The sequence below is a fragment of the Salvia hispanica genome, chromosome 2, assembly GCF_023119035.1.
Source record: "Salvia hispanica cultivar TCC Black 2014 chromosome 2, UniMelb_Shisp_WGS_1.0, whole genome shotgun sequence".
NCBI classification, from domain to species: Eukaryota; Viridiplantae; Streptophyta; class Magnoliopsida; order Lamiales; family Lamiaceae; genus Salvia; species Salvia hispanica.
The window spans coordinates 25192550-25202562 of NC_062966.1; the positions used below are offsets into that span (position 1 = coordinate 25192550).

Consider the following 10013-nt stretch of genomic DNA (forward strand, 5'->3'; position numbering starts at 1 on the left):
CCAAACAAAAATTAATAAAAAAATAAGGAATAAAAGATCAAAGCAACAACAACTGGTGTATCCAAACGAATAAAGAAGCCTCGGATCTAGGAAATTTATGCAGAAACAAAACCACTCTTTACTGTAGAAGTAATCAATTGAAAACATAGGATACCTTCAACAATTAAAATCAGTGAGACAAGTCTGAAATTGAGAACAGATGTTGCTGCTGATTAATACCACATATTCATCATGGTAATTGATTGAATTAAACAATTAATTAAAATCCTAATTCATCGAATTTGAGATTCAATTTACCACAGGAGTTGTTCCTCACCAGATCGGAGATGACAACAACATGATCGAGTGGGCGATGGTGGAGCTCCTCCGCCACCCGGTGGCGAAGGACGAGCTCCGCCGCGTCGTCGGAGAAGTCAACGGATTCGAGGAAGTGTGGATCGACGATTTTCCGTACCTGCAAGCGGTGGTGAAGGAGACGTTACGGCGGAGAAGAAGCCAGCCTCGGTTTCATCATCAGATGAATCGGTCAGGCCAGAGCAGGTGAAGAAGCGGCCGATTGCGTACAGAGAGGCGGAGAAGAAGTGGAGATTAGATTTTCATGAATTGACGAAAAGGAGAAACTGAGAGATGAAGACGATGCTGGTGAACGAGAGCAGTGATATCAAAAACTACCTTATCGAATTTTCGGTATACCGAATATATCGAAAATTCGGTATTGCATCAGTATGGTGTTTTTTTGTATCGTAACTTTTGATATGGTATACGGTATGACACTCACGGTATGATATACCATACTGAACCACCCCTACTTATAGACAAAGAAAAATAGTCTATATTGGTTTTAAAAGGTTCATTTTGTATTTTGGGCCACTAAAGCTGCATTTTATGCCCAAAACTATAGGCTGATTATGGCCCATAAATTTATTGACCATCGAAATTGAGCTATTGAAAAATGAATTTAATGTGTTTATTTATAGTTTTATGTCCCATGTAATATACGGAGTAGGATTTATGATGGAACGAGACTAGGCTTCTGGAAGCCCTTTCGGTTTTGTGTTTCGTTATTTATCCAACTGATAAGGAAGAGATTCCCGACCCAACTGAGTCGTTGGTACGACAACCGAGACCTAGCTCCAAACAAGTTTCCTCAACCCACTTCTACTGATTTGTATAATGGAGGTAAGGGTCGAATCCCACGAGGATGGACACGTATTGGTAACTGCGGTGACTTTCCTGGGTGTTTTGGTTAGCTACCACGCTTGGGTTGAGATTTTACCTAGGCGGGAATTAAAGGTGGTACTCTACTGACTAGGAGGCGTAAAAAAATAACAGACATGTGGGAGTGTTCGTGGAAATAGGGAACAAAGTATCTCAGGGGCACATGGAAAGTAGACAGTTACTAAAAGAGGAAATTTAGAATACAAGGTATATTGGGGTGCTGGGTAGTTCTCTGACAGGTCTGGACAGTACATCTGAAAAGTAGGGGACAAAAGTAAAAGTAACTTAAAAGTAAAGAGGTACAAACTAAAGTTGATTTTGACGTTTTCTTCTTCACCAAGTATCAACAAAAATCAGATGAACACAAAACACCATAACTAAACTCAGATTCAAGACTTCAAACTCAAGATCCATTGATTTAAAACGCTCGAACTTCAATTTAACGGGAAACTGTAAATTTACTTCTACTGACTAGCATGCAAGGCAGTGATCACGACGCAGAACAGAAACTCATGCACGAAAATTAGACTAGAACACAACTATAACTTCAGATCGACAACTTCAAGTACGAAAATACTTAGAAATTAAAAGCAACAACTAGATCTAATTTTCCTAGGCCGAAAGAAGCAAACTCGAACCAAAGCGACATACGAAATAGAAACTTCATAATTTAAACGTCGAAACTTCACAAAGTACTTCAAAAGGCAACAACGATGCGTGTTTGCAAATAACCAACGATGAAAACAAGTAAACTTTAAACTAAAAAAGCGATTAAGATTGTTTGTGCCACTCCGGATGATGAAACTGCTATACTACTACGGCAACTAGCTGGAACGGTGGATCGATGACTTCTCCGGCAGATTCTAGGACATCAAGTGACCATGGCTGTGGCGAGGAACGAGCGATCAGACAATGCTGAAGGACTGATCTTCTAGAGAGAATTCTAACTAAGTATGTTGAGAACCAAGAGCTTCGAACCGAACTCTAAGGAAACAACTCTAAAAAAAAAGCGAACGCTTCTCTCTCTCCAAGTGGCTTCTTTTATAGGGAGGCTTGCCCTTGCTTTTAGGGTAGACTTCCTCCGCGCTTTGACCTTTTTGCTCTTGTTAATGATCATCCCAGCTATCCTCCTTATCCATCTCGAGCCTTTTCTCTGGTATGCATCCTAGTCAATATCGCACCCTTTTGGCGCCCTTTTCACTTGTGTCGCCTGAATCGTCTCCCACTGACTTGGATCCTTTAATCCTGCACACTTGAGCAACTGTTTTGCAGATAATACATGCAATTCACAACATACTGACCAGTAACCAAGGCTTAGAATACGACTTATCAATTTACTCCCTACGTCCCATGTAATATAGGATTTGCTCCCTATGTCCTATAATAAGAGCCACATTTTATTATTTCGGTTCATCTCATAATAAGAATCACATTTCATTTTTATAGTAAATAGTAAGTAAGTATCATATTCTACTATTAATCTCACTCACATTCTATTATAAAACTAATATAAAAAAGTGGATCTCATATTCCACTAATTTTTTCAATCGACTGTTCTTTACATTTCTTAAAACTCGTGCACACATCAAATGCGACTCATACCGTGAGACGGGAGAGGATTTGTCTTGGGAGTATTTGTTTTAGGATACATCTATTAATCCCATAATTTTGAATAATATACATTTCACATAACATATTATATTGTACTTTTTTGTAACCATTCAAAATATATGTACTTAAAAGAAACCGATTAATATTAAATACTCCTTCCATCCCACATTAATTTATTTTAATTTTCTTTTTCTTCCATCTCTAATTAATTGACATCCGTTTTTTTGTTATTTTTGGTTATGAACTGTACATTTCACTCACATTTTATTATAAAATTAATATATAAAAGTAGGATACATATTCTACTATTTTCTTCATCCAATTTTCACTACATTTCCTAAAACTCGTGCAAAATAAAACGATCCCAATTAATGCAGAATGGAGGATGTAAGACGTATATCAAGCATTTTAACTCATGAAATATACTACAAAAATAGCTAGCACATATTAAATTTTATAAATTAATTGTGAACTTGTCCATTCCACCAACTAGACCATTTAATACACTCATCGAGATATAACATATAGTAATTCGTAAAGACGTGATGGCAGAGTAGGTTCCATGAGTTGGGATTGTCGATGTTTAGGATGTGTGCTGAGTCCGTACTCCTCTTCGAGAGACACAGAAGAATCTTCTGGCCTCATGCCATCGAAAAATTTTAGGTTAAATCCATGCAACAAATTTGCCAGCATCGTGCGAACGACCTTAAGTCCGATTAAATTATTTTTCGCACATAACTTTAAAACGCGTATAACTTTAAAATACATATAACTTTCTCAATTTAAATTATTTTTTCGCACAACATATATCAAATTAAAGATAATTTCATAAGAATTCTAACGAGATCTCACTTGCATATGTTCTGATGTCAAAATTTTAAAAAATATTTAATTTTTTTTAATTTTTTCTTACATCAGCAAATGTCAACATAGTATATAAAATATGTCAATATAATACATGTAGAATGTAATTCTTAAAGCAATGTGTTGACAGTCTTAAAGCATTGTGTTTATATTTTTGAACACTATATTGACATTTTCATTCAAAACCTTAATTTGATAGTTTTTTTTTATCTTTTTTGATTGAATTAATGAAAATGAAAATCACACGTGACAAATTTTAGACCACTAGATTTCTAAAATCCTATCATCTTAGATTAGTTGTGGTTAGCAATTAGAGAGTGAGTTAGCAATCCCCTAAATGCATATGTATATAATCATCACCCACTCTCTCTTTCCAAACCTGAATCTCTCTTTCCAAATCTGGTTCTACAGCAGATATCAAATTCGCTGAATTTATGGAAAGTTAGCAATCGATACATATAGACTAATTTTGTCGTAGGCATTGGCGGACACGGTAAGAGAGGATGAGGGGCTTAAGCCCCTCCCAAGAAGCCATTTTTGTGAATTTTCCTACTTCAAAATTTTTTAAAAATTTTTGATTACTCTCACCCCCTCCCAAATCAACGCAGTTAAAGAAAAAATCTCTGATAATTTGTTACTACTAGGTGTGCACACGGTTCAAAATTTTCATGAACCTGAACCGGCCCGGCAGGGTCCTAGGCGGTTCCGATTCCGGTTCAAAAAACCGCCGGTTCCGGGCCGGTTCGGCGGTTCGTTTTTTTTTTCCCTTCTTTATTTATTTATGAAATTTGCGTAAAGAAAATTCAAACAAATACGAATTCACGATGAAAATTGCAATTTTATTGATATACATTACAACTTACAACAATTACAAATTTACAATTCACTAAAGTCTAAAGACTTGAAGTCTTTAACTTTGACAATAAATTTAAATACAACGAGACTACAACGAAATTATTTACAAATTACAAAAAAAGACTTGAAGTTATGAATTTTTTTTTTATAAGTATATACTCTTAGTCGGCGAAGGAGATGTTTCTACATAACTAAATTGAGGACACCCTTAGAAATTCAACCTTAAATGTTGAGTTTAGTCTAACTATCAACAATTATGGTAGAATTGTCAAAAGTTTCCCGAATTTAGTCTTATAGAGAAGTCTCCTTCACCGACTAGAGTATATGCAAATACAATTATTTAATTGTATTTGCATATTTTTAAAGTGGAAACAAATGAAAAAAAAAAGAAATCAAGGAAAAAGGACTTGAGCTCAACTTAAATTTAAAATTTAAGTTGAGGTTCCTATGTATCCTCAATGCTCATTTGCATTGGGGAATCAAAGTCCACGTAGTTCTCTTACCTTACTTGCCTATTTTGCCTAGGCCGGCGGTTGACGGTTGGCTTACGACGCTTCATCCCCGGTGAATTCTTCACCGGATTCCTCTGCACGAGTATCCCAATCAGATTCTTGTTCTCTGACGTCAGCTTTGGCCCAATCATCAAGTAACATTACGGCTTCCATATTTCTCGCGGAGAGTCTACTTCTTGTTTCATCCAACACACGTGATCCAACATTGAAAGCAAACTTGACGGCGACAGTGGAAGCCGGAACCGAAATAATCTCTTTGGCCATTGACGCAAGTATGGGAAAATCTTTCTCGTGTGTTCCCCACCAATCGAGGACATAGATTTGGACAAGTGTAGGACCTTCATCACTAAAGGAAAAGAGTGAATCACAATATAAATCCAACTCACTTAGCATACCTGAGGCTGACCTCCCGCCGGTGCTGTAGTTGTATAGGTCGGCTAATTGGGATTGCGCGTCGAGATCATCATAAACATTTTGAAATGAGAAACTATGTTGTTGAGGAGGGGGATGATGTCTTCTGACTTGGTGGGTACTGTTGTACTTGGTTTCATATTCGGTGTAAAGAGAACGCAAGTTGTACTCGAAGGTTTGTTGGACAACTGACCGGTTCGGGAGGTTTATTTGATATGTTTCGGTGAGGTCTACTTCGAATTCGTTACTAGTATCCTCTTGCAATGCTTGAAGTGGACTAAGATCAATAGATCCCAAATTGTTATAATAAAAATCTAAAAACTTGGTTGTAGGCTAATTTCCATTTGGGATCCAAGACCTTTGCAATAAAAAACACCGGTGGAATCTCACTGAAATACTTGAGCCATTTGTCAATCATATAATATAAAACACACATCAATTCAGGAGAAGAAGCCGCATTTTTCATCGATGTTTTAAAACCAAGTGATATATACATGCAAGGCTCTAAAACACGAACAACAGTGCAATAATAAACACCCGATAATTCATCAATCACATTTTTGAAACATTGAACAATTTAAACAAACTCACACTTTGATCCCAACAACTATGCGACAGATATAAATCACGAACGGGATAAGTTCTAAAAAAATCACATAACTCATCTATATGCCCCAAAGTAGAATTCAAGCAATCATATGTTGATTTCCATCTATGAGACACATCCATGAAAAAGTTCGTATACCTTACCTTCTTCTAATGGCAATACTTCTAATTGTTCGGTGAAAACTCTTATTTTATGATGGGGGATGATTGTGTATGCTTATTTGTGGATTTCCATGGTGATATTGTGTTTTGGTGATAGTTTTGAAGCTTTGTGAATAGTGATTCCTTCTTGTTTCTACTTAATTTTATGTTGCAATCATGTTCATAGCATTGTGAGGATATTATTACTTCCATGAATTGCAATACTTTAGTATCCTATTGTCACGACCACAACTCCCTAGTGCTAGTGAGCGTAGCTATTTCGCGACTAAACAATTCTCAATAATCAAGGGACAACATAAAAAGGATGAAATCACTCAAATCAAAAGTATCAAAGGCATATGGGTACATAGTCACAACGTAATCAGAGTATCAAGACTAAGTTCAAAGCTTGCTAGTACATAATTCTAAGTTTTGCAGCGGAAGGGTCCAAGACAAAATAGCACGTATGAAGACATGCTACTTTGGGTTACCTAACTACTTATTTAGAAGTCTTGTCCCAACACCTTCGCCTGCTCGTCCACGTTCAACCTGCACATTTGAAAATAACATGCAGGGCTGAGTATTTGATATACTCAGTGGGCACATTGCCAAAAATGGTTCTATCTTTAATTGTCAATGCCACAGTTGAGTGATCACGGGGTTTTACTTAAAAGACCCGAGTCACTAAAAATACTTTTCCTTTAGTAAAGATTTGATTGCGCAATCACATAACATAGATATACCATATCTGAACCTTGTGTGAACCGGGAATGTGGCCACATTCCACGACGGTCACTGGACCGGCCAACCCCTTTTGTTAGCTCACGGTCCCCTCATGTGTACACTAGTCCGAGTAGGGTTTGCGGCCCTACTGGGACCCGAATTCGATTTAACTTGAATTGGCATAGCCAAGCAGATAGGTAATCATAAAACAAAACATGGCATGACAACATACTTGAGCAAAGAATCACATTTTCATACTAAAAACACGTTTTAAAAGAATGCCCACCTCAAAAGCTAAAGCTCCTTCCGGAATTTCCTTAACTCGGTCTTAGATGACGTTCGAAGACGTCCCTTTAGGAAATAAAAGATACTTAATTAGATTTTTGAGATATCCATGAATGCATCCTAAGTGCGATGATCATTTTATTCTTCCTTTAAATTTTCTAGAAGAGTTCTAAAATTTTTGAATATTAATTAAATCAGTAGATTTAATTAAATTAGAGAAATTGTTCACTTAACTAGAGGGTGCTACCTCCCATGCCATTTATTTAAACATACTAAAAATTTTGGCTCGAGGTCTAAAATACTCGTTAGCGTATCGTAATTTCTTAAAATTAATCATTTGAGCACTCTTGCTAATTTCCGGAAAAATTAGACTTATCTTCGTGGAATTAACTTTCGGACTCTTAATTATTAAATCCGTAATATAGCAAAGCCCATGATTTAATTAAGTTCCTACTTTAATTTAATTAGTGACCCAAGACATTTATACATACTTACTAGCCCATCTCTTTAATTAATATGAGGCCCAAACTCTAAAATAAGGAGAGGCCCAAACAAAAATTAAAAGGGAGAAGCCCAAAACATCACACAAAACCATCGGCTCTCCCTCATTTCCCATCCCTAATTCGAAACCCTAAAACAGAGAGAGAGCTCGGCGGCGCCTCCTCGCCTCCCGCCGCTAGCTGCTCCGGTCGGCGCCTCCAATGCGTCGCCGGAGACTGGATGCCCCTCCCTCTCCATCCTTGGTCTCACTCTCTTCTTAGAACAACATCCCCAATCAAAACACCAATCTCTAACTCCATTTCTCTCTTCTCTCTCTGCGAGTCGCCGCCAACCGTCGCCGCCATCTCGTCGCCAACGCCGCCTCGCTGCGTCGTTCGGCGCCGTTCCGATCGGGCAACTCAAATGAACAATCGTAAAAGCTAAGTCCTTTCACCGGCGGAGTCGCCGACAGGAAAGAGGCGTCGCCTCTCTTTCTCCCTGCTTCCGGCGTTACCCTGCCCTTTTCCCGACGAATCCTCCATTGCCGTCATCGCGGATCGCCGCTGCTGCTTCTCCTCCTTTCTCGGCGTCTAAGCGCCGTCACTGCCATCTACGGCTGGAGCTGACGCCGTCCGGCTCGCTGTGCAGGCCAGCGCCGCCGTCGGTCGGCCTTGAAGCTAAGTTCCTCCCCCCTTTTTTTTTTAGTCTAAGCTTGGTCTATTTAGTTTGAGTTTTGGCAGTAGCTATGATAAAATTGTTGCTGATTTTCTTTTCGGAAAGAGCTCATTTAAATTGTTGGGCTGGATTTATGTTGTTAAGCTTGGTGTTTCTATGATTGAAGTTTCACTAGTCCGTAATTACTCTATGTATTCTGCTAAGAGAGTTGATCTCTTGATTATGGGGTTTTCTACTTGTGTGAAGCTGAACTTAATGTGGTTATACTTGTGCTCCTAAGTCCTTACACTATGCTATGGTTGGTCTAGACATGATGCAAGATAATGTGTTGAGGTTTTAGGGAGGTTTACCTCTTGATGTAGTGAAAGAAAAGGGCTGCCCTTGCTGCTGCTTGAGATCAGTTCCTAAGGCACCAAGCTTTCTACTCTCTCTAAACTTTGCTGATTATTTTGAGAAGTGTGGGAGGGAGTTCGAATGTGATGTGGGGAGGATTTTTATAGGCCGATTGTGTACTGGTAAGCCTTAAATGAGGCTGCTGAGACTCTTGTCTCTATCCAGCAGCATATCCCTCTCTCTTTGATCTTTTGCAGCAACTTTAACTGAAATCTTGGTGGTATACCAAGGGTATATTGCTGCCACAATCCTTTTTGTTGATTCTCCACCACCCTTTTTATTTAATTTAGCTTGGTGTTGTGTCTAGCACAAGTACTCTTGTAATAATACATTTTGTTTGATCTCCTTGCAGGTACAGCGAGAGAAATGCAGGGCTGTTGGGAGCAGGGGAGTTCAAACTGATTTTGCTTTCTTTGGCAAGTCTTTTGGTCTACTCTAACAAAGGTATTATTGTCATCTTCCTTAAGTGAAATCTGTTGGCTGCTTTAGTACTCCTCAATTCCCCTCTTGTTTTCCCCTTGCCTCTAATAAACTTGTTTATCTTTTGCAGGAGGAAGAGACAACTTGGCTGCCTCCAAACTTGTCCCGGGAGGTAGGCTCGCTGCCTTGGCTCACCGGCTGACCGGGTGGGGTCGCGGTGGCGTGCGGCTTGGGCTCTGAAAAGAAGAGGCCCAACGTGTAATAAAAGAGTCGGCCTTGGCTCCTAGCCCTTTTTGCCCATACTTGTAAATTTGTGTACTAGCATTCACATTTCCTTTCTCTTAAATTCTTACTTCCCATGTTTCTCACTATGTAAGCTAGAGTGTATTTGATAGTAGTTGCATTTTCTTAGCTAGAAAACGAACTCTTCATCTTCTTTCTCGTTAGTTATGGCTCGTAAATAGTAATGGAGTAGTTTTAGTTCATCCCAACTCTATTTATTCATTCATTGATTATTATTTATTTTTATTTCTTTTTTTTTTTTTTTTTCTAAACGGCACTTAAGCAACACAAGGTAACGAGTTCTTATTTAATTTGTCGCAACAAGAGAGTGACACAATTCCATGTTGGTGAACCCTTACAAAAATAAAAAAAAGAGAAACCGAACGAAAACAAACGAGCGGTTATTACACCTATAGAGATTGTTGATATGTATTGATCTATTGTTGATACGTCTCTGCATGGGGGATGAATTCACGTTGGGGGATGGATTTTTGTTTCCTAGTTTGGGTGTTTATGTCCTACATGTTTCTATGCTAC

The 10013-nt window shown here is 38.4% G+C and overlaps 1 long non-coding RNA gene across 1 annotated transcript; it reads left to right on the forward strand.

The window, feature by feature from the left end:
* The first annotated feature begins 7836 nt into the window (after nt 1-7836).
* On the forward strand, nt 7837-9679 carry LOC125207934. Its single transcript, XR_007174038.1, has 3 exons — nt 7837-8387; nt 9127-9218; nt 9325-9679. It is a non-coding gene; the product is annotated as an uncharacterized LOC125207934 (long non-coding RNA).
* Nucleotides 9680-10013: the final 334 nt, after the last annotated feature.